This window comes from Carassius carassius, chromosome 18, assembly GCF_963082965.1.
Source record: "Carassius carassius chromosome 18, fCarCar2.1, whole genome shotgun sequence".
Classification (NCBI taxonomy): Eukaryota; Metazoa; Chordata; class Actinopteri; order Cypriniformes; family Cyprinidae; genus Carassius; species Carassius carassius.
In genome coordinates this window covers 7,626,905-7,654,638 of record NC_081772.1, presented here as the reverse complement: position 1 = coordinate 7,654,638, position 27,734 = coordinate 7,626,905, and the positions used below count along the sequence as shown (strand labels likewise).

At 37.9% G+C, this 27,734-nt stretch overlaps 1 protein-coding gene across 2 annotated transcripts in view; it reads right to left on the bottom strand.

Annotated features, from left to right (window-relative positions):
* The window catches only part of LOC132092255 (human immunodeficiency virus type I enhancer-binding protein 2 homolog), an 82,173-nt gene extending 58,615 nt beyond the window's left edge, over nucleotides 1–23,558 (bottom strand). Inside the window, exons 1-2 of one of the 2 annotated variants that reach the window (XM_059498417.1) lie at nucleotides 23,248–23,558; nucleotides 19,713–19,781 (exon numbers count right to left, since the gene is read on the bottom strand). The gene's annotated coding sequence lies outside the window, so the exon portion shown is untranslated. Of the gene's footprint in view, nucleotides 1–19,712; nucleotides 19,782–20,200; nucleotides 20,358–23,247 lie in introns of those variants that run through there. The other variant, XM_059498415.1, reaches the window with a different exon arrangement.
* Nucleotides 23,559–27,734: the final 4,176 nt, after the last annotated feature.

Sequence of the window (27,734 nt, the reverse complement as noted above, 5' to 3'; positions counted from 1 at the left end):
TCTTATTCAGCACCCAGAACCGGAAGTCCACTAGGGCATGGAAAAGACCTTAGATTGGGGGTAATTTAAGAAATTATATTTCTCCAATTCAGAACTATTACTGTGAATAGAACATTTGCAGCTGAAATTAACTCAATTTCTCTGACAACACGTTTGAGCTACAGAAGAATTAAAAAGAAACGTCAAGCACAAAAGCTAAAGGCACTTTAGCTGCATTTTTTCATCAATTCTCATGCATCAGACTCTCAATTTTAGAGTAGTTTTTACAGTATATTTTTTGATCTACATGTTTTCATAACTGAAATTAAGCTATTTTCATTCTTCACTTACAGAATGCATCATGCTGGTATAATTATCCATATGACTGGAAAAAAAACTCAAATGTTACAACAAATTGCCATTCAACAATAAACAGTCTTATTAATATGAATTCAGTGCTTGCTCTGTTCATCACAAACTTCTAAAATTACAATCCAAAAAATCGAGAGGGGTAAATTAAAACACCCTTTTGGAAGTGGTTTTGTTTCTGCCTCTATTTACATACTGTTGGTGCAAAAATACAGGGCTATAAATTCTTCTGTGTGGCTGAGTTGTGTAATATTTAGAGTTGGCATGAAATGCATAAATATGTAATGCAATGCATTATGTCAATGCAAATCTATCTATGCTTTGTTATTAAAATGTAAAAGTTGAAAATACAGATACAGTATTTCTTTGAATTTCATTTTATTTATTATTTGCATTCAAATTCAAATTGCAAGTATGCATCATGTTTGCTTTGGTAAGTCAAGTCAATTAAAATACAGAAATTTAAACTGAATTTAAAAGGCATACCCAACTCACTTGTCAATGGCTTACAACCCTGATGTGTGGAAGATCTAAACTTGGGCCTTGATCCTGGATTAACAGCAGGGCACATTGAACATATTGTTGGTCTCTAAAAATATGCTAGGATGTTCCGTGAACGTCCCTGAAGGGCTTTGGAACATTCTCAGTGTAAGTGCATGAGTCATTCATATTCTCTAAATCTACACAACTATGACCTCTGCATTGCAAGAAAAAAAATAACAACACTATTTCTGTTCTTTTAGTTTCAAATATATCACCATGATACCAGTGTAGTTTAAAAAACGAAGACCAGTGGACATAAAAACTGGCTGGACAGGTAGTTAAAAATTTTAAAAGTCCTTTTTCTCCAGTGGGATGATTTATTCCAAGGCTAATGGATTTGTAAGCAGAGAGGTTAGTGAACATGGATAGTTTCCCGAAGAGGTTGAATAAATGAATTTCTGTCAATGAGCTGGGCAACAGTATTATCTGTCACTCTGGAAATGCAATCCACTCACGCAGCGGTGGCCTGGTCACAAGCCCCCCCTCCGAGCACCCCCCAGATGCCACTATCATCTCGGGCCACTGCATCCCAATCAGCTAGCAGTTCAAGAGCATCTGTTTGCTCAAGGTAAACCTCAACATACCGTGACATTATTTCCTGCGGTACGAAACAAACACAACCATCAAAATTGCCTTGTAAGACTTTGTGAAGGAATGACTCAGTTGGGTGTATCTGTGTTAACTCATATTACATTACAATATCACGGCCAGGTCATGACACGCTTAACTTTCCAGTTGTAAACTACACAAATGTTCCCCTCCTGAGGGGTTATTATGTTGCAGCCCTTACCAGTCAGATATTTGTAAACTGGTGCCATGCCATGAGCTTGTTAACATCTATTGTAAACCTCTCCGCTTTTGGGAAAAGAAATGACTCATTGAGGCTTACAGCAATTACTCCAACAATCAACAAGACCTGTTGGTTTATAAAGAACGTCGTACTAGAAAACATCTTGAATTGATCTCTCATAGAGAGTTTCTGACAAGCTAATCATGCTCAACAAAGAAAAGAAGCCAACTATGCAATGGCTTCAAAAACACGTTTGCTTCTATGTTAGCAGAAGATCTCATTTACAGTAGTAAAGTAGTAGTTTATCAGTCCATTGTAAGACAATAAAGCAAATCTGAAGCAATTTCAGTTTTTCAAGGTCACTTTTTTGCAGGAACACTGCCTCATGATACTGATATTTGTATTTATCAAAAAAAAATAATGGCCTGCATAAAATCTGATTTTCTCTTTTAATTTGACTTCTGAGCTGAAAGTGGGCTTAAAGGGTACATGGGCTTAACGGGTACACTTGCCCTAAAATATTATTTGATAATTATTACCTTTTACAGCCTTTTGATAACCAGCTCGCACTTTGACAGGACTGTCAGAGAATATGAGCTGTATCTCAACCAGGATAATAACAGCAGCGGTTACCCCTTATGTTGCCTCAAACTGAACATAAGCTTGTACTTTCTTCTCGACACTAGCACTCATCTTCAGCTACAGGATGGGACTCTTAAGAGCCTCCCTCTCCAACATTCAACATGAAATATGCATCCAATTATATAACGCATTATATAATGCATCCAAGACATACTCTGCCATGCTGTGTACCCATACACAGCTAATTAATCAATGCATGGCCAACGCAACAGAGAGAGCATTGAGCTGCTAAATATAGGTTTCTCCAAGAGCCCATCCGCAGAACAAGAGATAAATGAACGGATGCCCATTCCCTCACCCAGATCTGCATCTGACATCACACAGGGGGAAGATCCAGAGCTCGTTTGGGGGAGCGAAATACAGACCTGCAGCACTGGGATGCAGAAATAGAGGAGGACAAGGCGGCAGGGAGGGAGGGAGAGAGAGAGAGACAGACGGAGAGAACATCTATCAGGGTTGCAGCATGTGCTTAAAGCACACTCACAGCCAGACGCGACAATATATTCAGAGATAGAGGAGGAAAAAACTGAGTGTCAGAAGGGAAAAAAAAAACATGATGAAGTGTAGGCAGAGAGGGAGTGTGAGAAGGAGGGAGTAGTAAATGGGTAGAAATAGGGTTGAAAGTGGCCTTGATGCAGCATAGTGACGGAGAGAGAGAGACACGGTAGCTGTCTCACTCCTCTGCTCACAGATCCAGGGTCTGTCCCACCAGAGGAAAACAATTCACCCTGCCACTGTCAAGGCTACCAGTGCTGTGTATTTACACAAAGTAGATAGTCCAAGCCAATAAAGTGCTTCCCTCAGCAGGATATTTGTAAAAAGCCAGACTACCATTCTCTTTTTTATTCTGGCTGTGCCGATCCAAGATTGAATACATGTAAAAGCAATAAAGATGATTTTACACATCAACATTTAAAGCTCTGCATAGTAATTGGGAGTTCCCCTGTCAAATGGTAGAATACTAGAGTCCCTAGAATCACAATGTGGTTTGGGCAGTACACTGTCATACCTATTTAGGGCTAATTAACCCAGTTAAGCTCTCTGAGAGGTTCACTGGGAGCCATGTTGCTTCATGTAGTTGTGGTAAACACAATGTCCTAAACTTTTCCCTCATCCCTCCCTGGATCTTCAAAACATTACTCACTGTGCTGCAAACTGGCAGCCTGTGCCAGTGTTAAATGTCGAATAAGAAGCCTTCAAACACCCCTGCATAAATGTATGAAAAGGAACCTCAGCAAAAATGCATCAATTGCTGACAGGATTACAGTCCTGAGCCCCTAAATTTGCTGCTTCAATATTTACAGTATATGCCCCGAGTCCGACAAACCAAAGTAGCCTTTTGGGACTCATTAAAATCCCCACCAATATTGCATCTCAGATTAAATACCTAGGCCATAAAGCCAGACCTAGATAAAAATAAAATAAAATAAAATAAAATAAAATAAAATAAAATAAAATAAAATAAAATAAAATAATGCTTCTGCAGTGGTATAACTACAATAAAAAATACATTTATACATTTATAGGTTTCTATTATTTACTAATTTATAATTACCCCTCATTTCATGTTTTAATTTAATTTAATTAATATAATATAATATTATTTATTTCTTTTAAAGAATAATAAAATGAAAGAAAACAGAATAAAATAATGCAATAAAACAATTACACAGTGGTGCAACTACAATATATATATATATAAACTGGATTTATAGGTTTCTATTATTTACTCATATTAGCCTACTTTTAAAGTTGTAATTAAATTTAAGACTATATAATTTTAATTTTAAATAAAATTATTAATTAAATTACATTTAAAAGTGACTACAATAAAAAAACTGTATTTGTTGGTTTCTATTATTCTTCTTTTAATTCAGTTTAATATATAATTATAGGGGTGTGACGAGACATGAGAATGGGTTCAAGAAAACAAGACAAGATGAGATTTTTAAACTTTTTTAAAGAAATCCCCAATGATGAAATATAAAGGGAAACTAAAAAACAAAATGCAAAAAAAAGGACTGTTGAGCCCATAATAAGTGCAATTGCTTATGCATTATGCATGGCGAGTGGACTTAGCAGGAGGCTACTACCGTTGGGGAAGTCCTAAACCTGCTGGTTTGGGGTGTAGAGTGAGTTGGAAACAATACGTGTTGACGTGGATACTCGTAAAGACCATGATCCTGACATTATTTTGTGTGCATTTGGTCAAGAATGCACAAAAGAAAACCCAATTTGGTTTTCGCATATGCTGTCTGAGCTACGGCTTTTTGCGTGCGTCCGTGCTTGCGTGCGTGCGTTTGTACGCACAGAAATGGTCTATCACAGCGTGTGATTACTGCACTGAAATCTCTTTTGCACTGTCTCACGCTTGAATGGCTTAAAGCTGACAAGGCTTAAAACATTTGAGAATGATAAATGTTCTTGAGGAAGCAGCACTAGCCGGATCGTTCAGATAGCTGATTAGTTAAACACTGGAGTGTCCTGTTAACCACAGGTAAGCATGTTGTATTCACAGGTTAATGTTACATACCACTACTGGTGAACGAGCCAGTGTAATGCACATACTGTATGTCTGAAAGGTCTGACATATGCCAATAGCGTGAGGATATCATCACGTTCTTCCAGATCTCAACACACCCCTATTAGATTATTACTTTATGTACAATTTTTTATTAATTTATAAGCAAAAAATAATAATAATAAGTATTATTATTCCAGAGTGGTTGGAGGTTAAAATCTAAAATGCCTAGGTTTATAGAAGGTTTCTATTATTTACTCACCTGCATGCTATTCCAAACCTGTATCACACAAGAAAATAGAAAAAAATACTGGTCATCAATTTTTTTACATGCAGGTTTGTAACATCATGATGGTGAGTAACTGATAACAGAATTTAAATTTTTTGGGTAAACTGTCTCTTTAAATCATGAGCAACAAAAACAGTTTGCCCAGTAAGAAGAACCGTTGAAGCACAGCATCCACCAAACTGGCATGCCACCACAGACCACAGTTCCTCAACACCATGGAAACCAGCAGCACAGGAGAACGGATGCACTTGCGATTCTTGGATGGGCTGCAGAGCAAAAATTAGAAGGTGAGAAAGGAGACTAGCAATGTCAGTTTAACAAGGCTGCCAAGCTCACAGATGGGATGAGGAAACCGACGATATTGAGATAAAGTGAAACCCCCCTCCTGCCACGCTACCGGTGCAGACCTGCCAAGATCCAATCCTCCAGGAACAGCGCCTCAAGTCTCACTTAAAATGTTCCTGTTTTGCCACACAATTTGTTTTGGCCACGGGGAGACCGGAGGGAGAAAGTGAGCAAGGGTTGGGATATTTTGATATTTCGAAACCTTTTAAATGGATGTCATACTTGCAGGTTGCAATTTACAAGTCAGTGTTTTACATTGTTCCTCCAAAGATTTCAAAGCTAGGAAAATCTTTTTAGGGACGCCTTGTGACTAACATGGTTTTGCATTAGGCCTGCGCACCTGACATTTCAAAGGTACAGAATTTCACAGTGTTTGCACTTGCGTGCCCAAATGCACACAGATGCTTGCACAAGTAGTCAGCAGAGAGCAGACTGTCAGCTCAGGCAGGAAGCTGAGTGTATTCAGCATGGTCTGCTGGGAGCACCAGAGACCTGACACTGTGGTAGCTCACACTTCCTTAGCCTTCCCAGTACATTGTGTGTGCATGTGTGAGAAGGCGTGTGTGTGTGCGTGCACCAGCAACACCTCCTCTCACTCAACAGCCCTACATCACACCACATGTTGAGCAGGGAAAAGCAGACATCACTGACATGACACTGAGCAGGTGGCTACCCCTCTCCGAAGAGGAAACCAAGATCAGAAAGTCGTCGAGCTAAATGAGTATGCTCCGCTAAAAGACTGTGTAATGTTCCATCTATAATACTGATTGTTACCATTGGGTTTTGTGTTTTGACTATGAGTGTCTCATCTCTGCCATTCAATTAATATAAAATGTCGGTGTCGGTGATGTATATTTTAACAGTGTCACTTGATCCTTTATTCTAATATTCTGATGTTTTGGTGCTCAGTCAGCAATAATATTTTTTTGAGAAATTGTTGAATTTAACCTTTTTTTTTAGAAACAAAAACACTTTTGTAATATTATTTGTCACTTTTTTGTCTGACCCCAAACTTCTGAATAGTAGTGAATCATGATTTCCACTAAAATATTAAGCAGAAGAAACATTGATAATAAAATAAGAGAAGAACATAAATGTTTCTCGAGCACCAAATCAGCATGTTAGCATGTAATTAAATAAACATTTCTTATTATTATCAACATTGAAACCAGTTTTTGTAGAAACCATAATATGTTTTTTTCTTTCCTGATAAATAGTCTTTACTGGCACACATTTATTCCTGAATGAAAGTATTCATTTGTATTTAAAAAATCGTACTGACCCCAAACTTTTGGCAGCACTTAAAAAACAAAACAAAATGAGGCTGGTCAGATGGTCTCTTCCTGTTTAAGTGGGCAGTTCTTGGCCAGAATTACTGTAGATGCAATGTGGACCAGACTTTACATCACAGTCAAAACTAGGCTGGCATACTGCGGTCTCTCTTGCAACAAACCAACAGGGTCAGCTGTGAAGACAACCAGATGGATGAAACAAAGTAAACACTCAAATAATGGAAAAATACTGATAACACAGGTCTATTTTATCTCATCACACGCTTCACATCTCTGGTGGGGTTTTTTTTGGCTGTCAGTGTAATAACATCTCTATTAGCAATGCATCCTGTCACACGGTGGCCCAGGCAAGCTGGTTGATCATAGCGCTCGAGCAAAACAAAATGCCACCGTTTCTTCCACCGCATTTAAAAAAGCATGTCATGAAGCATAGTTACCCACTCCCAGCATGCTTGGTGGGCTCTCAAAGCAGGGTTCGTTTCAACACATGTCAAGTTGAGGGCTCATCTCTTTTGCTAATATTGTCAGTGTTTTCATTTCTTTTTCTCAGAGAGACAGGGATGATCAATGCGCGAGACAGACAGCTCAGGTCTTTGAAGTGGCGTGTGCCGCAGATACAGTGAGCGGTTGCACTCGTCAGAACCTATGACACGCCGTTTGGAGCCGCAGGCTTCTGATCAAGGAATCCAGACTCAAAGGAGGAGGTGGAGTGGCGGCCCTTCCCTCCCTTCCTTTCTCCTCCTGTGATGAAGAGGAGCTTAACACAAATCAAATGCAAAGACTCAAAGGCATATGCATCAGTAGCCAGTGCATCGAAATGCCTCGGAAACATTCTGGGCAGCACTCCAAAAGTTTTAATACTTCAGGTTTGTTTAATTTGTCAAAAAAAAAGTGAATTTTGTTTGGGGGGGGGGGGGGGCAAAATAAGAACAGCAAAATAACTATAATTTATTGTTATAGTTTTCAATCAGTTTGAACTTTTTGCAAATATTATTTTCATTTTAATATATGCACATATTTATGTTAAATCGTATGCCTAAAATGCCAAAAACAGCCCTGTTAATGTTTCTTGTTACATCATATTATGATTTGAGCCAATACAAAATAGCAAAATTTGTCAAAAACAAGCAGTTTTGCATCCCTGGATATTAGTGTCTGATGTTTAACATTTCTATCGCTACACAACTGTCGTAAAATACAATATTTAAAATATTAACTATTACATTTTACCTTGCACTCTCTCAATTTTAAAACTGAAACATTGAGCTGTTAATCTTGGCTTCTGTAAACATTAAAGCCCAACTTCTTTTATTTGACTAGCCATTTCAATCATGTTGACACTGTTAAACCAAAAAGTGTAATTTTTTTACTTTTAGTCATCCTAACAACCAGCAGAGCCATGCATAATTGAGTCTAACTGGTGTATATGATGGTTACATTCCTGATTTAGAGTACACATATATGAATATCATAAAAAATATTCTTACTAGAAACAAATATCAAGCCAATTTGTGAGGCACATTAGATAAACCCAATCCCATGATGCTGTTGTTTCCAAGATCTCTTTCCAACTTGTCTGGAAGGACTGTTACGGCAGAAAAAGTAACTCTGTGACAGACATCAGGTGAGTAATATGCTCTGGGTTCTGTCAGCACTTTGCTAGCTTTGATTCGTAACATCTGTAACTCCTTGCCTCAGCAGAGTCATATACAGTAAGAGCTTCCTTAGTCAGAACCTTAATCAAACCTTAACAGCTGATAGACCCAAAATAGGCATGTTGATGCAAAACCACTTTTGAGTATTAGTAAAGGTGACTCACAGAGGTGTATTTCCAAGGTAGTGATACACAGAGCTGTACTACACCTGTAATCACTTTTCATGTACAGGGAGAACAAAGAGCTTTAATATGTGTCTCCGCTCGCATGCTGTAATTAAACTTTGGCTTCTATTAATCCTTGCGGTAAATTGGAACACGGGAAAGATTTAGCAGGCCATGCATCACTAGACTATGTGAAGATGGCAGTTTTAATAAAAACATTCCAAGCAGTCTATTGGGTAGTCCAAAGCAGACTTGTCTTATTTAGCAAGGAAGAACAACAAATTATAAGAGCCACTCTGGCTGTGTCATGAGAAAATGTCTCATTAGGAAAAGAAATGAACACTTCTGAGTATTTGAAATGTTGGCAATCCTGCATGGATGGGTCAGTCCAAAGCTACAAAGAGTGCAAGAGAGGGATTATTAAAGCAGATGCAGATTCAAATCTTGTCCTCCATCACTAATGCCAAAAGATCAGAACCACATGTATACTGTGTGCATCCAACTTTCAAACTTGTGCATCAAGAAATGTTCAATCTTTTTTTCTGTCTCATAATTCAAAACATAATTCAATCCATTGGCAGATTACAGATGTCCTATAGTGGCTGAACAATGCACTTTTTCAGATGTCTATAAAGCTCATTGTAATTCCAATAAATAGGGACAGAAATCATCAAGAATTTAGCTATTCCAGTTCCAACTTCTTAAATATTCTGTCCTTAGCAGTTTCATTAGGAATAATTTTGTACTTTTAAGGAATAAATGTCTGGGAAAATAAATAAAACTAATCTCCTTCATCTAAAACAATTCTTTTAGAGGTAGCATAAATGCAAAAATTGGCCTTAAATATATAAATAATGATTTAAAATCATGTAAACATATTCAACTCATAAATAAAATGCCTCTGATAAAATGCACAGTGCATCTTTAACTACACACCATTATATGAACTAGTCAGAAACTAATTTAAGACTGAGACTGATCCACACTAGCTGCACTGCATGCTTTTGTTTCACTATAAAGAACCGGTTTAGAGTCATTCGTAATCTGACTACATAGGTTTTCTTCCGTATTTTTTTGATTCATTAAAAAGAAATGACTCATTAGAACAATTTGTTCAGAAATCGTTCTACACTGACTTAAATGTATGCTTTTTATTTTTAAAAAAAGAACCAGTTCATAAGAGTCATTCATTAATTAGCTAAAAATAATCACTTGAATTTGCTTTCAAATAAGGCTTACCTTCGAGCAGCTTTTCATAATTAAAAAAAAAAATCAAATTACTGTGTAAAACAATAAATTTAAATGGCAAATTTATGTTAAACAAAATGTGTTGCAACATCACTCTTTATTTAAATTATTAACTTCTTGGAAATCTCCAGTACATGAGAGAACAACAATTACCAATGTGGTAATTGTTTAGCTAACTGACCCTTAACAAAGGGTCAATTGTCAAAGCCATGACCTGGCATGACCTAACTTAAGCTAATTGGCCAAGTGTGCACTGCTATTGTATGATGCCAATTTGATGTGCCTGAGGATTTCAGATGCTGTTAATCTCATACAAACCTAATTCTGTTTGACATAGAATTAAGTAACCACTTCCTAATCCCCATGTGTCCTGTTATTAGTCTACCGACCAGAGTACAAACATCTTAGGGCGCCTCTTGCTACATCTTGAGCCGGAGAGACCAACGCTAATTAACTGCAAGCACCCTTCCTGATCACAGTGTCATCCGCTGCTCATTTGTGTAAACAGAAGCACACTGTCCAGCCTGTGCTCTATTTAAAAAGTTCTTCAGTGTACTGCTATCAAGTGTGAAGGACAGCTGCTGAGGAACAGCGTGGGACTGCTAATGACAGAATGTTGGATTAATGACCTGGGAAGATGAGCCAACAGGCCAGTGTCAGAGGTGCTCCATTCCCAGCAGGGCACTCATCGTGTGGGCAGGGGGGTGGCCTACCCCCTCTATACCCCTCATCACTGGCCAAATACTCCATATGCAAGAGTGTTGGATGACAGATGACATACAGTAGGGATTACCTGCTTCATACCACACAATGGGGGAAAATACTCCATGCCTACTTATAAGTAGTTCACCTTCAAAAAGAGGAGATAGGTGAGACTGCTGTTGTACAAGTGAACAAAAATCAAATCAAAAAGATCAAATAACAAAAGTAAAACTTGGATACAAAGACTGACAAAAATGAGCAAAATAATGACTAGATAGTGTGATTGTAAAAAAAAAATTAAATAAAAAAAAATAAATAAATAAAAAGCAAAACAATCCATGAGCACAGAATAAAATAACAGTACTGACTGGTTTGCATTTTCAATTCTGTCTTTAAATTTAATATATATATTTAATTTTATACATTTTAGACAGTTTTATTTTGAATAATAGTGCTGTTATGGTAAATTAAAAGTAAAATTACAAAAAATAAATGTTGTTAATGGAAATAAAGTTGAAATAAAATAATATAAATGAATATAAATGAAAAACTTAAGCTTAAAAAAATCAAGATAAATGTTCAGTAAATTTAGAAATCTTGTCTTAACTAGCTGAAATAAGTTGAAGTTGAAGTAGTAAAATACAAATAAATTAAAGCTACATTTTAAATATAAAAAAATGACAAAAGCACATAAAAAAAGAGTAAAACTGAATTTAAAACTGAAAATATATAAATTCAAACTATTCATTTATTAATAAATACTATTACAGTATAGGCTTAAATAATAATAAACACTGTATCTAATTTAAAAAAAAAGTTTTCAAACATTTTATATATTAATTTTAACAAATAAAACGCTGTTAATATCTAGCATTTTAGTGTTTTTTCTCACACAAATTTTTGTTATCAACAGGTTTTAATTTGTGTAATTTTTACTTCAGATCGATGAAATAAAACAAAACTTTGTTAAACATTTCACTGACAAAATTGACACTCACACTGCTCTATACTGAAATCTTTCCTCATCTCTCGGTTGCACTGATTGCAACACACTCCCCCCAACCGCCCCCTCACTACACCTTCATCCCATCGCAGCAAGAGTGGGGCGACAGCAGCTCTTTTCGGCATGCGGGTGGCACGTGGGTGTGTTGAAAGTGAGGTGGGGAGAGAGGAAAGAGCTACTTTTTGCTCAGTGCTCGACGCAGCTGCCACCTCACCAACTCAACGAACAGTCTCTGCCAACCAATCGTACCGAGCTTAGCTCACCACCTGTTCTACAGAGAGTCAAAACCGAGCTCTCCTTGAATAACCCCCAATCAAGCTTTACAATTTTCTCCAGCTTTCGGACAACCCACTGCCAAAAAAGTCATTATGATGAGCAATTACAGTCGATTCAAGTATTAGCCTGTAATATGATATAAATATATTCTTCCGTCCAGGAATATGTGATCAACAACAAAGATTTGAGACAAAGGACAAAAACTAGAGAAGCCTAAGATCATTTTATTTGGAAAACTGGGCACATTAAACAAACCAAAAGCCCATATTTAACTTAAAACAGATTGTGAGCAAATATCACAATTATCTTAAATTTAAAGTGACGACAGTTTCTTATTTTTAAAGAGATCTAGTGCTATTTTACATCGATCTAGTACTCTGCATTCTGGGTATTAGTGATGTAATGATAGTAATGTAATTATGTGGATTTTCATGCAAATTAGTGACACATTCTGCTGGTCATTTGCAGTTTCTTTGTTAATAGATTAAGATATATATAACCAATGATTAAAATCGAGCATCGCGTTAGTTCAGTCAGGCCATGTTAGTCACGCTTGCATCAGCTGACAGTCAGCTGTTCCTGACATGTACCAATCCAGTCTTGACACCTATCACCTGCGGTCTATTTAAATTCCCATTATTCAGTGTCTCTTCCATCGCATTGCTGCTTGCAATTAACTCCCTCCTCCAACCCCAACTACACCAACTGGACCAGTTATCCGATCTAACTTGTTCTTTCTTTACAGTGTCTTCATTGGAAGCAGTCTCTATGACATTTTGTTTACAACTCATGTAATTGTGAATTGTAATTATATATGCTTATAATGGTTCTGTTCTGTACCCCGGGGGGTTTGTCTTGCTGCTCTCCCCGCTCTGTCCAAGCATGGCTGCATGGACAGGCGTGTGGAGTGTTGCCCAGAACATAACCATACCGCCAACAATAACTGTATGCAATTATAATTGTCATAAATATACTTGACGGAAGTGGTCCTGATTGAAATAGAGGATTAAGTTAAAGAGGGGTCACATAAGTGCTGCTTTGTCCACCTTTGACATCTGGAGAGATATCAGAGCACAGGGGAGTCTGCGAGATGGGGAGATACGCATCACTAGAATCTGGGTCTAGCCGCAAATGCAATGGGTCTCTTGTTGTGATGCAATACCATGCCAGAAACAGCCTTCGCCATCTGACCTTATCGAGACAGCTGAGCGCCCGCACACACGCTTGCATGTGGCAACTGAGTGGGCATGAAAACCAAAGGCCCGGCTTCAACTCCAGCACGCATTCCTCCACCTCTTCAGACGCTCACACATGCACCTTGCCAAACAGGAAGCGTGCTCCGTTGCAGCGGTGCAGCTTTTGGATGGTGTGCGATTTGCATTGTCAAAGAGAAGGAAACGAAAGGAGGGCGTATTTCAACTCTCTGCCTGCACGCCATGTGCAGCTGGATGTGTGGGAGAGCGCATGGAACTGTCCTGCCTCGCTCTCTCGCTGCTTTCCATGTGCTTTGCCTACGGACACACGCCGCTCGCCTCGTCTCTGCCCGGCTACAGGAAACAACAGCGTGCACACTTGTTGTCCAATCCTGAACTATTCAAATTCAAATGCTCTGTTATCTGGAAGTGGCATGAGGAAGAATAGAACAGCTGAGGGCTGTGAGGTGCTGAGTATATACTGTACAGCCTGGCAGTAAAGACAGAATTACAAATTACAAATATAGCAATTAGTGAGAAGAACAATCAAATGTTAAAACCCTCACATATGCCCAAACTTCGCATGTTCATAAGAGTTTATGAGAGAACCGATGCCCAATGCATGAATGAATGATTCATAAATGAAGTCATCGTAGTTGAGTAAACTTCTATAGTGGCAAACGTAATACAATTTTGGTGTTCCCAGTTGCTCCAATAGGATTGGAAGAAAAATAAGTGAATAATACCATAAATGTAAGTCTCAACTGCTCTAGACGCTTGAATATAGCACATAAGTTGTATGGATGATTTTTACAATATTTTTATACTTTTTTATAGGTATTGATTCACATGTCCCGATTCGACTCGTTTTGACTCGCAATCTCTCAAATCTCTCAATCTCTCGATTTGATTCGATTCTCTTTTTTTTTTTATCACATTCAGTGAATATAGTTTTAATACAAATGCTATTGATATTTCTACAAAAAAATAAATGTAACCATCAGTTTACAAATGGTGAATTATAAAAAAGATTCTCTGTATTTTAAACCTATTCTTTTTTTGTACAGGGTCCTTTTTTAAACAATAATAGGGCCATATAAAATGTTCTTATTATTTTTTCCGGTAATCAGATGAAGGCATAAAACATTAATTTATCCTAATCAAATTAAATTAATTTATCCTAATCAAATAAAATAATAATAAAAAAATCATTTTATTCCTTTAAAAATAAAGATTTATTAATATGTATTAGCAGTAGTATCATTTGAGTATTAAGACAGCTAAATAGTAATATATTCTGGCGTTTCTTAACGTTAAACTAAACTTTTATTTTGACAGGTTGCCGTGAGGAACTTGCAGTTGCTGTGTATGTGATATGACGTAGTTTCAAATGAAACGATAAAATGATAATGAAGTGACTCTCAGAGAAGCTGGAGATGATATTTGTGTATTCATTTAATTATAGTGAGACAGCAGAAGCTGAAAACATCGCGAGTGTCGTTCGCGCTTTAGTATGCGTGTACGTTTGTAAACAAAGTGTGCCGCGCCATCCGCCATTCATTCATTCATATGAGTAATATCAAATGCTTCCGCAGATTTATAGTATTCCTACAGCATTTCACCTGAGCATTGCAAATCACGCGTATGGCTTTGTTCTTGGTTCTAAATCACCATTATCTCCGCCATGATAAGCGCTGAATGAATGACAGGCTTTCTGTTGGAACATCGCGCAAAGTAAATTAGGGTGACCTCTAGTGGAGAAGAGTAATGATAAGATTCACATTAATCAGATCTTGTTTTAAATGTGTGCTGAAATAAATACCAGAAAAGATCGATTTAGCTGCTTTTGAGAATCAATATCAAATCAACGTCGTTTAAAAAAAAACAATTAATCGAAAAATCTTTTTCTTTTTTCTGTAGCCCAGCCCTACTTTTTTTTTTAACTATATAGTGCTTTTAAAACTTGAAAGCTCCAGTTCCCATTCATTTAAATTGACAGACAGTGACCCAGACATTAGTCAAAATATCTCCTTTTGTGTTCCATGGAAGACAGAATGTCATCAAGGTTTGGAACAAGAGGGTGAGTAAATTATGACAGAATTTTTGGGTAACAAATCTGTTAACTTATTTTCCGACCCAAAGATACTGTATCAAACATTGAATTGTTTGTCTGAGAAAGGTGTGCTCCATGCGTGGTTGCTCGTAAACGGTTTAGGTGAATGAGAATGGATGTGTGTGCTCGTTGGTGCATACGTACGAGTTTCCGTGTGTCTTTGTATAACTGTATTTGTGTGTGGGTGGATGGGTGCTCTATTTCTGATCAGATGAAACACCTGCACATACTATTGTTCTGCTTGGGAAAGACGAGACTAGTTTTGCTGGCCTTGCGCCCTGTGCTTTATTCTTTATGTGTATATGTGTGCGCAGATCCTTTGTTTCTTCAACCCAATACACTGTTCTTTTTTTTGCCATTACCTAATTACTCAGCAAAGCACTCATGTAATCTAGTGACATGTCTAGTGGCATAATAAATTCTTAATGCACTGAATCGATACAGACAGATCAATCAGAGCAAGGGTTGACGGTCAAGAGTCTCCCGCCGTGTTGAAATTCACTCGTACTGTATCTCCATTCATCCTCACACAAACTACTTCCTGCTTTTATTCTTCTTTCTCTGTCTGCTTTTCTCTCTTCTAAGCTCCACTAATACAGCTTCTCTATCCATCTAATTCCATCAAGGACAAAGCACAGTTCTGATAGGTTCCCATAGTAACAGAGAATGTGTTGCTGCTTTAGGGGGCTTTTGTGCATTGTCTTCTTCGGCGAGGTTCATACAAAAGCTCCAGGCTGACCGATAGCTCTCGTTTCCCTCAACCTGCAGCCGTCGGCATGACCTGGAAAACCCTGCTGTTGTTCAGATCAGAAGCGGTTTCTCAGAGTTATAGATCAGGGAGGTTGTGCTCTTCTGATGACTGAGATCCTCCATTAGCATGATACATGCAACTGCTGAAAGGGAAAGATTTGTATAATCATCATGCATAGTGTTTTTGCCGTGTGTTTTATGAAGTCGATCGCTCATACTAGGCCGTTTCCTCCACTTAAGGGCTAATGGATGACTAAATGTATCAAGGAAGGATTTAAGTGATATCAGATGGCATAAAGGAACTGTAAACAGGCAGTGCATCTGCTGCACTACCTACAAACTATGTCTAAAAGATTGAGTCTGTTTCAAAGTGCACACTGTAAGACTGACATCCCCCTTCACACATTTAAAGCATTATTATGTTTGATGGTTTAACATTTGAAAATGAAGAAATGACAGGTAATAAAATTATTATTATTACTTAGGGATTTTTTTTTACAGTTCAATTACAATAGTAATATTTCCTACTTTGTTTTTATTTAGTAATTATAATTATTATTAAAATTTGAATAAAATAAAGATTGAATAAAAACAAAGTAATTTCACTGTAAAAAAAAAAGAAAAATGGCCAAACTGTATAATACAAACAGGCACAGTAAACCTGGATTTTTTTTTACATCACAATTACATTTGTTTTCTTTTCTGGAAATCATATAGCCTTATTTGAAAGTGTCCAGTCAATAATCATTTAAATACTCACTGTTTCAAAACATGTCTTTTTTCAATTATGACATTAATGTGATTTTAGTGTTATAAAAAATAATAATAATCACTTACTATTTTTTTCTGTTTAAAGTTAAAGCATATTTGCCATATATTATGAGAACAATTTAAGCTCAAAAACTACAGAATGCATTATGCTTTTCTAAAATTATAATCTATACATTTGTGCTTTTAAATCTTGAGCTCTAAAAACTTGCCTCATTTGCATCCTCTGTGACCTTGATTTTAACCTTGGTTGTAAATGCTGTTAATGAAGCTGAAACAAGCATAGTCCTTAAATGACACAGACATTACTTTTTGCAGTCACGTTGCATGTACTTTACACAGCTAAATCACAAACAACTTGGAAAAGAGCTTGCAGATGTTTTAGCCCTGACTTGTACAAAAAGGTCAAATAGTTTAATCCCTCGCTCTTCTTGAACAATTTCATTCAGTTCTTGGTCATTGTCTTCTCTGTATTTGGGACAGAATGTTCACCTGATGATCATTCAAAGAAATTTCAAACAGCCCATGCTGCGAGTTGCTACATTCAGGGTTTTTGGTCACAAACTAATTGTAGACTTTAAACATTAAAGAGCTGTAAGGCAGGAATCACGTCTCTCGCCAGAGAACTGTGGTCACTGCATTGGCAGCTTGGATGGAAGATGCCTGACCTGACAGCCCTTCAATAAGGTGAAAAGTCTCATGAACTATATAGGGACAAACACCTACATATACACACAGAGGTCAGGCGATGTCCTGATAGTGAGCATTTTCTGAATGGTAATCCATAACAAAAGGCCTCCATTACCACACTGAGCTGAAAAACACTAACGGGTGCACAGATTGCCTGTAAGTATTAGTCATAATCACTGACTTGTCATTAATGGACTGTTGAGCTGAGTGAATGACATCATCATGCTTGCGCTGGCCAAAAGTTCAACTGGTATTCACGGGTGGCACTAACATCACAAGAATGTGATTTCGAAAGAAAATTTAAAAAAACAATTGAACTGAACCAAAAGTCATTTTAGTAACATGCACTAAAAATGGCAAAGTTCACATGCTGATGATAATAACTGGCTGAAACATGTTTTCTGATGTACTGTACAGTGTGTACTGACCAACTTTAGACCAATTAATGAACAAATGATTCTTATGAGCTGCTGATTTGTAGTGAATCAAATCAGTTCTGATTTTTAGTGAATCAAACGCATACAGTGTAACCAGTGTATCCGGTTATTAAAAAACAAGAGATTTTTATGAGCCGGTATTTTTAGTAATTTAAAAGCATACAGCATGACCAATGTTGCCTGATTCCAAAAATAAATGAATCTTTTGAGCTGGTTCTTCTTCTGAATCCACCTGAAACACTGCCCTCAATCATTAATAGTATTAGCAAAGAGAGAGTATCTTTCATTCGTGAGAAAACTGAACATCTTCACCTAAATGAATCAGAATCTGAATAAAAAAATTCTGAAGATATATAACAATATCTAGCCATACTCAGCACACCAATTTTCAAATGACCATATCACTTCAGAAGGTCACATTATGCAGTAGAAATCCAAATGCTTACTTAGTTCAAATGTGAAACTATTTTCCATACTCAAAGCACCCTTACCAAAGTTCCTCTCATCACCTTTGTCATTTTGATCCACTTATAACTCACCCCTTGCTGGAAGAAGATTGACAGAATGACCTTTTGACCTCTCCATACCCACCACGCTCATGCTCCCTGAAATAAACAAACGCATGCCACTCAGAAGAGGGCAATGACCGCCCAACTGTCGTAGAGCTGTCTTTCTACAAAGGGCTGCATGTTTTTGCAATTAGCACAGCGTATGATAACCAGAAGGCACTTTACTGTCACCTTAAATCAGCAAAGAGCATCACAACACTCCTAGCCAATTGGAGTCAAGAGCAATCAAGTGCCATTTAGCCCACTGTGATACACATCGGCACGACAAACCCTCTCAGACTTCCACATCAAACAAATCAAACTGTTCAATTTTGTTGCTCAACATTACCTGAACTTTACAGACTAAACACAAACAGAAAAGTTCAACGGCTTGTCTGTCTTATCACCTTGAGCAAACTATGGTTACATCACCAGACAGCTTCAGGCATGGATCAACATTTTTCACCCACAATACTCCAGTGCAGACAGACACAACACTTCACACTCTACCTGCGGCCCAGTGCTAACCATCGAGTTCCATAATGTCAAGCACACACCATAACGAAGATGACAGCACCACACCGTGAATCAAGCAACACACATTAAATTTACTTTTATACACTCTTGTACAATTTCCTTAGCTTAGTTGGTGCCTAAATTTAGTTTATTCACTGGGAGGCTTGTGCGGTGCCTGATGGTTATCAACGTTTTATACGTCTATTTTTACGGGGCAAACTATGTACAGTCACAAACAGCTCTTTGTATCCTGAGCATATGGTCGAGGGAGACTGAAAGAAAGAAAAACAGAAGATGTCTGGCCTACAAAAAGTGGGCACACAACACAACATATACATGACATCAGGCCTACCTCAAAAACCTCCACCAAAACAATGCATGCATTGAAGATGACTATATTCTAAAGTAGATTAGAAAGTTTGTTCTACTTTTACTATTTTCACTTCCTCCTTTCGATTCTAGTCCCACATATTCTTTCTTTTTTCGTTATCTCAAACTCAACCCAGAAAAAAAGTTGACTGCAAGTTCATCAAAAGTGACTGAAAATAATGAGAGGCAAGAAATACTTCCCAAATCGGTGATGATATTCATCATTCTTGTAATGAATAATTAGCCCAACTAAATTACCTGCTCATTAATAATTCAGCCCTATTAACAAAGCTCAGAAACTGCAGTTTAAAAAAAGCGCGACGGGTTTCGAGTAACACACCCTTGCGCAAACGTTTCTGGAGATGCTTTACCAAATACACAGAAACCGATGACGTCACTGCTTTACGAACTTCTTATTGATGCAACTGCAACCATAGCATAAGCACCTGTGCTACTTTATGTAAACCGACACGATTTTGGCATCTTAAGCAAATCTTAAACATACTGTACCCAGTGTTTGGTTTTCTTGTCCTGACGGTCCCGGGAATCTAATCCAGGTACACACCCTCCTCACACACCCTGTTCAGAAAGAGAAAAGATAATGTCATTAGACCATGCAACACTGGTTTTATTAAAGCACACAAATACCAACAAAGAAATGTGAAGAAGTATTCATTACGTCAAGTCATTTAGTGCATAGGTTATCTTTAATCCTGCAAGGTATCTGTAATTAATCACTATACATTATCAGCAAGGGTATGTCAGTGGCTTAACAAACTTGTTCTCGTAAGCTACTGAACTTGTGCCAAATGTGTCCAGCATCAGTCAGATCCCCTGTCAATGCCTCCTAACCAGCTGTCACTTCAGCCTGACTCCTTATAGGACTTAAAAACAAGCAGCAAAGCAGCAAGAAACCACAAGCATCATTTCTTTATTTACATTCGCATTCTTTTTCACTGCTCCTCTACTATCTCTCCCGGCCCAGGTCAGTGGCTCACCTGACATGGCATCCTTCAGATCCTCAGGGGTTCCAAACCTCCTTCCTCTCTGCTGTGGCAGTCGCGCAAGCCTGTACAATCACCATTCGCTCACGTTCTGTGAGAGAAGCTATTTCCCTGCCACTGTCTGCAGCCTTCTCTCTCTCTCTCTCTCTCTCTCTCTCTCTCTCTCTCTCTCTCTCCCTCCCTCTCTCTCTCCCTCCTCCCTCACTCCCTCGCACTCTTTCTTTTGGTTGCTCCCCCTCCTTCTACCTTCACTTGCTCAGAGAAAAGAGCAAAAGAGGGAAAAAATGATCATGTTTCTTCGGCGTAAGCAGTTGCTCTCTGATTGGTCGGATGGTCCGAAGGAGGCATCAGCCACGTCGATGGCTGCAGATATTAAAATAGGTTTCGCCTTGCCCTGCTGCTGCAGAAAACGAAAGAAAAGAAGGGCAGGAGAATGAGTGCTTTTTCAAAGCAGGAAGGAGGGGAGGCCGTCAGTATTTCCTGTTATGCAGCTGAAGCGAGCGAGGACATCACGCGCAGCATTCGCACTCTGGCGGGCTGTCAACACAGACGCCGGCTCATCTTGACACTCTCAAGTCGGCCTCAGGATTATAACACACACACATGCAGATTTCTCCCAGCATCCTTACTGGATTCAGTTTAACGCTGTGTTGTGAGTTAGAGAGCTAGTTTTAATACTGCCATGAAATAGCAAGTATTGCTGTATAAAATGTTGTGAGAAAATTAAAACCACATTAAAAGAAGCGCCTCCGTCAATCACTCATCTCTGATTGTCTTCAGTAAAGACTCAGCCTAAGTATGTGGCCACCCTAGATTGCTATTTTACTTCCTAACCTTGTGTTCTTGAGAAAAAATCCAATTATGTAACCTGAAGCAACAGGTGGAAAAGCACAACCCAGATGCTGGCATCCATTCTGTCACACTGTGTAAGCGGTGATATGCCTCAACTGTTTTCTTCCATACCAGCACCATGAGAACAAATCCTTCCCCTCATCATGCACGTGAAAAACAACAGTGGTCGGCTACACAATTTAGCATTTAACCACAACTGGTGCATGCCAGTTTTCCTGTACCATAAACAGCAAAGCATGCCGCTAGCACTGCCAAGGTCATGAGTTCAAGCGATTAATTGTATACTTTGAATGCAAAAGCTGCTTTGGATGAAAGCATAGCTAAATGCATTAATGTTAATGCAATTTCTGTTTGTAGTTTGTTACAAAATTAGGTGTATAGTAGAAACAATTATCACTCAGAAGTTGATAGTAAATTTGGCAAATTATTACAAAGAAACGGCAAGTAACGCACTGAATTTTAAACATACACCAATAATCTTTATTTACAACCTTGAATTTTTTTTTAATTATAATAAAAGACCTTGATCCAATTAAAAGGGCATGAACTCTAAAAGACTTGGAGCCAGTGCCCTCTGTAGACAAATGACAGTGTGGTTTGAGTAAGTGCTGGTGAATGACCTTTGCCTTCCTAAATTTGTGCTGAGGGTTCACAGCATTTAATGGTTCAGTTTGCACTGGGGAACAGGCTGTCACAAAGAAAGCTTTTTCAAATTTCCATCAAAGTGGCACTTAAGAATTTGAAGCCTTTGAATATGCTTCCCTAATTCCAGGAACCTATTTGTTTATGTTGGCAATACTAAATGAAAGCCATTTCCAGAGTTTAATCATAAATGTGTGTGTGTGTGTGTGTGTGTGTGTGTGTGTGTGTGTGTGTGTGTGTGTGTGTGTGTGTGTGTGTGTGTGTGTGTGTGTGTGTGTGTGTGTGTGTGTGTTGAAGTGAGAACATACCTTTAAAAGCGACTTTCCATCAGAAACAATCACAAAAAACTTACCAGAAAGCCTAGATGTGTCAAAGCTCAACACAGAATCAATGTGATTGATTCTGTTGTGGAAAAAATGCGTAAGGACATTTGTCAAACCTCCAGCTCTGTCTATTTCTTCTTGATGGATAGAACCCAGGTGATGGAAAACAAAATGATGTTTATGTATCATATGTCAGTGTCAGGAAGCGATACTGTGGGTGTGTTTATGCATTGAACTGGACATATATATCAAGCCAGTGCAAAGGGCACTGGCTCATCTTTTTGGCATAGTCAAATAAACTAATTTGCCTGATGGGTTGTAAATACTTGGCTACACCCTTGACCATGTCTCTACTGGTGTGCTTGGTTGTTACATAACCCTACTGCCTATTCCTACCTGATATACAATATATAATATCTTCTATTAATCATGGAAGAACAGAACAGTAAACATTTTTGACAGAAATGCTTTCCTGTAGCTGAAACAGTACAGCGTTAGCAACGCCAAGGCCATGAGTGCAATTTCCAGCGAAAGCAAGAACTGTTTCAATTTTTTTTTTAAATGTGTACTCTGAATACAATGAATATACACTTTGGATAAAAGTGTCTGCATAAATATAGGTATATATATATATATATATATAATGTTAACATTTTTTTGTATATAATGTATGTTTGAGCTGCCACATTTAAAAAAAAAAGTATAATAATAATATTTCCTCCTATCACAGCATGGTCATTTACAGCAGGTGCCATCTGACTTGAGCAACAATCGCTTTTCGAGAGTCTCCCTAATTGGGCCCTTCACTGACGGAGAGCGCGTCATGGAACATTCCCGGAACGAGCTTAAGTCCCACCCACATTCTCTCCTGCTCACACACATACACGCGCACAGGCGGTGTGTACATGAAAATACAGACCACAACATTACCCATGCTGAAAAAAAACGAACGGTCTGCGACAACAAAAACACCACAAACCATATAACATTAATGAAAGTCGCTCCCAAGATAATGATTTATTTCACTTTCCCGCACCAGCCTTGCAAATTCCTCAAGATATTACGCAATATTCACTATCTCCAACCAAGCAAACGGGGTATTCCCCACATGCCCCAATAAACGGTGGGGACCCATCCGCTACTCATTTTCACTTTATCGCGCTTACAAAAAAGAATGTCACTCCTTGACATACTAAGAATAAGGTATATAAGACTAAAACTCACTGGTAGAACGTTTTCAAATCCGCCTACAACATTCCAAAAGATTGTCAAACGCCACTGTCGCCACTTCCAGCTCTGGCACAAAATATCAGTTTGACTCGAATTGTGACGCTGCAGACGCCTGTTGGAGTACAATGTAGTGCTCTTTGCTTCAGAAAGATATGAAAGTGACTTAGTCCGCTTCGGCTGTGGGGAGACGGGGTTATTCCTAGCGACGCTTCCCAGAATAGAAAAACGAGAGAGGGAGAAAGAAGTAGAAAGCTAATCTGCGCGAGCGTGTGTGTGTGTGTGTGTGTGTGTCAGTGTGATTGTGACGTCATCGGATCCCCCAGCGCGCCTCCTCGTAGAGCTGCAGGGGGGGGGGGGGGGGGGTTTGACCGAGACTACCCGCACGGCCTCTTCCTCGTCTTGATAGGAGGAGGGAACTCCCTTGGTGAAATTTCTCCTCTGAATCCAAACCGCGACAGATGTCTCGTGTTCCTGCAATTTAATGTATCAGGGCAGGGCGGGAACGCTCACTGACATTAGGTCTACTTGACTTGCATGTCGCAATAGAGTAAAGGAGTAAGATTTCATTTTGAAATGTCCCTTCATAATTATAAAGCAGTATTAAATGACAAATTAAGATTTATTATCTGTATCCAGATGTAGATCATCCATAAACTGCTACATAATATGACTTCTTTCAGCATCACATTTTTTTCTGCTTTCTACTCTAAAATGGCAGTGACCTGTTTTCCCTGCCTCTATGCATGACACATTGTTTAGGAAAGAAAAACCTGTAAATAGAGGTAGGCTACCTAGTTGTCCTATCTGAATCAGTGTGCGTGTGTGTGTGTGTGTCTACACATTAAGTGACAACAAGTTGATTACGTTCAATATTACTTAAATGCTGCAAAATGCAATCTTTTTCTGAGCATTATATTATATACAAATAAGCATGGTCATTGTTCACATGTATGTAGGTCTTGTTTGGTCCAAATAAAGAGAGATTGTTAAAGTAAACAGAAATTATTGCTTGGTTGCCTGTTGCTGTTCAATTTGTGCATGTGCATGATGTTTTTGCCTACGTAGTGGGGACCAAATATCCTCATATGGACAGTAAACCCTACATTATGGGAAATCAAAATGCAGGAAGGATTGTTTGAGGCTTCAGTTTAGGGGAGGGAGATAGAAAATATCTCTAGCTCATTATAAAATCAATAGAAATTATGGAAAAGTCCTGTCTGTGATATGAAATGTGCATATTTGTCTTCTCGGGAGTGGTGCATCTGTTCTGTATTGTATTAAATGGATTACTGGCTAGGTTAGAGTGGCTTATGTTTCCTTTAAGGAGCTTGTGATCACATCAGCTGTGACCTGATGTTCCCTTCACATTGGCAGTAGGGAGCTCCTCTGTAATCCTCAGCAAGGGCATCCCCAAAGAAGCGCTGACATCTGAGTCACTCAAGCATAATTGACAGTGCATAAATCAGCATTGCCAGACAAGCTTAGGCATCACAGTCAATGATGCTTTCCCGCAGGAAATAAAAAGGAAATGTCTGCACTTGACCCAAAGGGCTTGTTTCATCAACATTTATCAAGTCATCTTGTTGCACTGGTTGGCGTTTGCTCGCTAGTGCCTGTGCAGGTGTCTGCATGTACTCAGCTTGCAAAGTAATTTTCTCAAGGACACGAGGGTGTTCCCAGCAGCACAGATCAGTTCTCAGTTAATTATCAGGTGGACCAGATAAAAAGACTGCTCCGTGCTATTATAAATGTTTGAATGTCATGAATCACAATGCACATTTGTTTCCCTGAAGGGATCACCACCATAAACATTCCTAGAAGCAAATCATAACTCCCATGTCTGTGATTACTGAAATACATATATTTTAACCTTCACCTACTCCTCCGCATCTTCATTTATATACTTATATACATTAATTATATATATATATATATATATATATATATATATATATATATGTGTGTGTCTGATGCATGTTACATTAATACAGATGTAGCTTACTTCATTGTTTACAAGCAAGGCAATGGTGGGAGGGCCTTTATTTCTGTACATGATGTTGTGCCACAGCTCTTTGTTTATGAATGTGTGCATGTGCATATTTGTGTGTGTGTGTGTGTGTGTGTGTGTGTGTGTGTGTGTGTGTGTGTGTGTGTGTGTGTGTGTGTGTGTGTGTGTGTGTGTGTGTGTGTGTGTGTGTGTGTGTGTGTATGGGTGTGTGTGTGTTTGTGTACACTATACATACTATGCATGTACAATATAAAAGACTTGTAATATATATATATTATGACAATATAAATATTATATCCTACATAAAAAAAAATCTTTATATTTATTTTAATTTTTATAATTTATTTGTATTAAATTTACTGTTTTTCAAATTAGAAGTTTTTCAAATTAGAATCAATATTTTCAAATATTAGAATTATTTCTAAAGGATCATGTGACACTGAACACAGGAGTAATGGCTGCTTTGCCATTACTCCTGTGTAATGGCAAAGCTGTGTAATCAGCTTTGCCATCACAGGAATAAATACATTTTAATATATATTAAAAAAGAAAGTTTACTGTTTTAATGTATTTTTGATCAAATAAATAATAGACTTAAAAAAAACATTTAAATAAATAAATAAAGTAAAAATCTTAAAATCCCAAACCTTTAAACACTTTATATACACACACACACACATCAAATATTTTTTATGTTATTTTAATATCACTTTGTATAAGATTTTTAATATCTCTTTGCCTTATACCTGGTGAAATATTATGAAAAAATTGTTAATTCAAAACCACATTCTTCATAATTAAGTTGTCAAAACAGTCAACAGTAAGCTTCCTCGTGCTTTCTTTGAGTCACACAGTCCCACTTCTCTTCACACTACAATAATGTGAAAGAAGTCACGTATACACTCTCACATATATGACACAGAGGAATAGCCCAGGGCTGTATCTGTTTCTCCAGTTGAGATGGTGTAATATTGCTTCAACAGCAGTCATCATGCCGAAGCTTACATGGAGGGATCTGCCTCACCCTTTTCCACTCCCAGTTTTACCCCCAGTAACCTGCGACTATTGTGTAGCTTTCACATCCCTGTGATTAACCTCATACTCAGCAACACGTCATTCTCAGGAATCAGAAGCTTTTTTTTTTTTGCTCTTATAGCACTACCAGGAAATTACATAAGAAAATGTTACAGTTGACAAAGATCAGGTTGTCTTTGTGATAAGGCAGGGCACTAATGTGTGAATCCATGCCAAAGAACTCCTTTCATCTCATGTACCAAAGCTGTAAAACCGCCCTGTAAAATTGGCAAAGGTCTGACGAGTGGACACACCTAAAGTCTCAGAGTCCATACCATTACAAATACTCCCTTGTTGGGTCTGCTGACTATAAAAGAGAATGCCACTATGATTCATTCGTTTGTTCAATTACAAGAAGTTACCTGACATGCTTTCTAATGAATCACACACTCATCATCAACATCATCAGAACCATTAAATCAATCTTTAACATTTAATTTTATTCAGATATTAAGATTTCATCTTTTTTAAATATTGAAATATAGGTGTTTAGAAATCAGTGTCAAAGGTAATTTTCAATGGCGGCCATACTGTAAGATCAAGACCTCTGGTGGTTGAGAATGATATTGCATTATCATCTTATTAACAAAGTTTATTTTAGTACCATTGTTAATGTTTCAAACGTAATAATAAAAAATAACAAAATAAAGTCATGGCTGTCACATAAACCACTGCTGTTCAAAAATGATGGGTCAGTAAGATTTTAAAGAAATTAATACTTTTAACTAGTAATGACATAATACATTTATCAAAAGTGAAAGTAAAGACATTTATAAGGTGAAAAACTAAATCAATTTAAAATAAATGCTGTTCTTTTGAATTTCTATTCATCAGACAAACTTGAAGAAAAAAAATGTTCACGGTTTTGACCAAAATATTAAGCAACACAAATGTTTTCAACTTTGATAATAAGAAATAATTCTAGAGCAGCAAATCCGCATATTTGATGCTTTCTGAAGTATCATGTGCAACAATTGGAGTGATAGCTGTATGTAAAATATATTTGAACAGAAATAAAATGCAATTAATTTGTTATAATACAATAGCCACTTGGTATTATGCCACATGCATTGGCATTTAGTTTGACCCCTAACTGTGTGATCAACCTCTAGCTGTAGAGTACACTGGTGCCTTTTAATTGCTTTCTTTTTTATGATCAATATGACTTTCAGTGTGTGCTTCCTAATCCCTATCTCATTTTCCAGGACGCTGGAGACCACACAGAGGGCCCTGCATAAAGGCGGTTAACGTGTTTTCATGAGATAAAAGCGCAGTGATTGCAGATTCTTCCATCTCGTGAGACCAAAGCTCTGTGTTTGAAGTTGACAACTGACAGAAAGCTGTAAAACATTGAAGCCTGGCAGAGCACAGGTTTTCCAGTATACTTGGCACACACTGA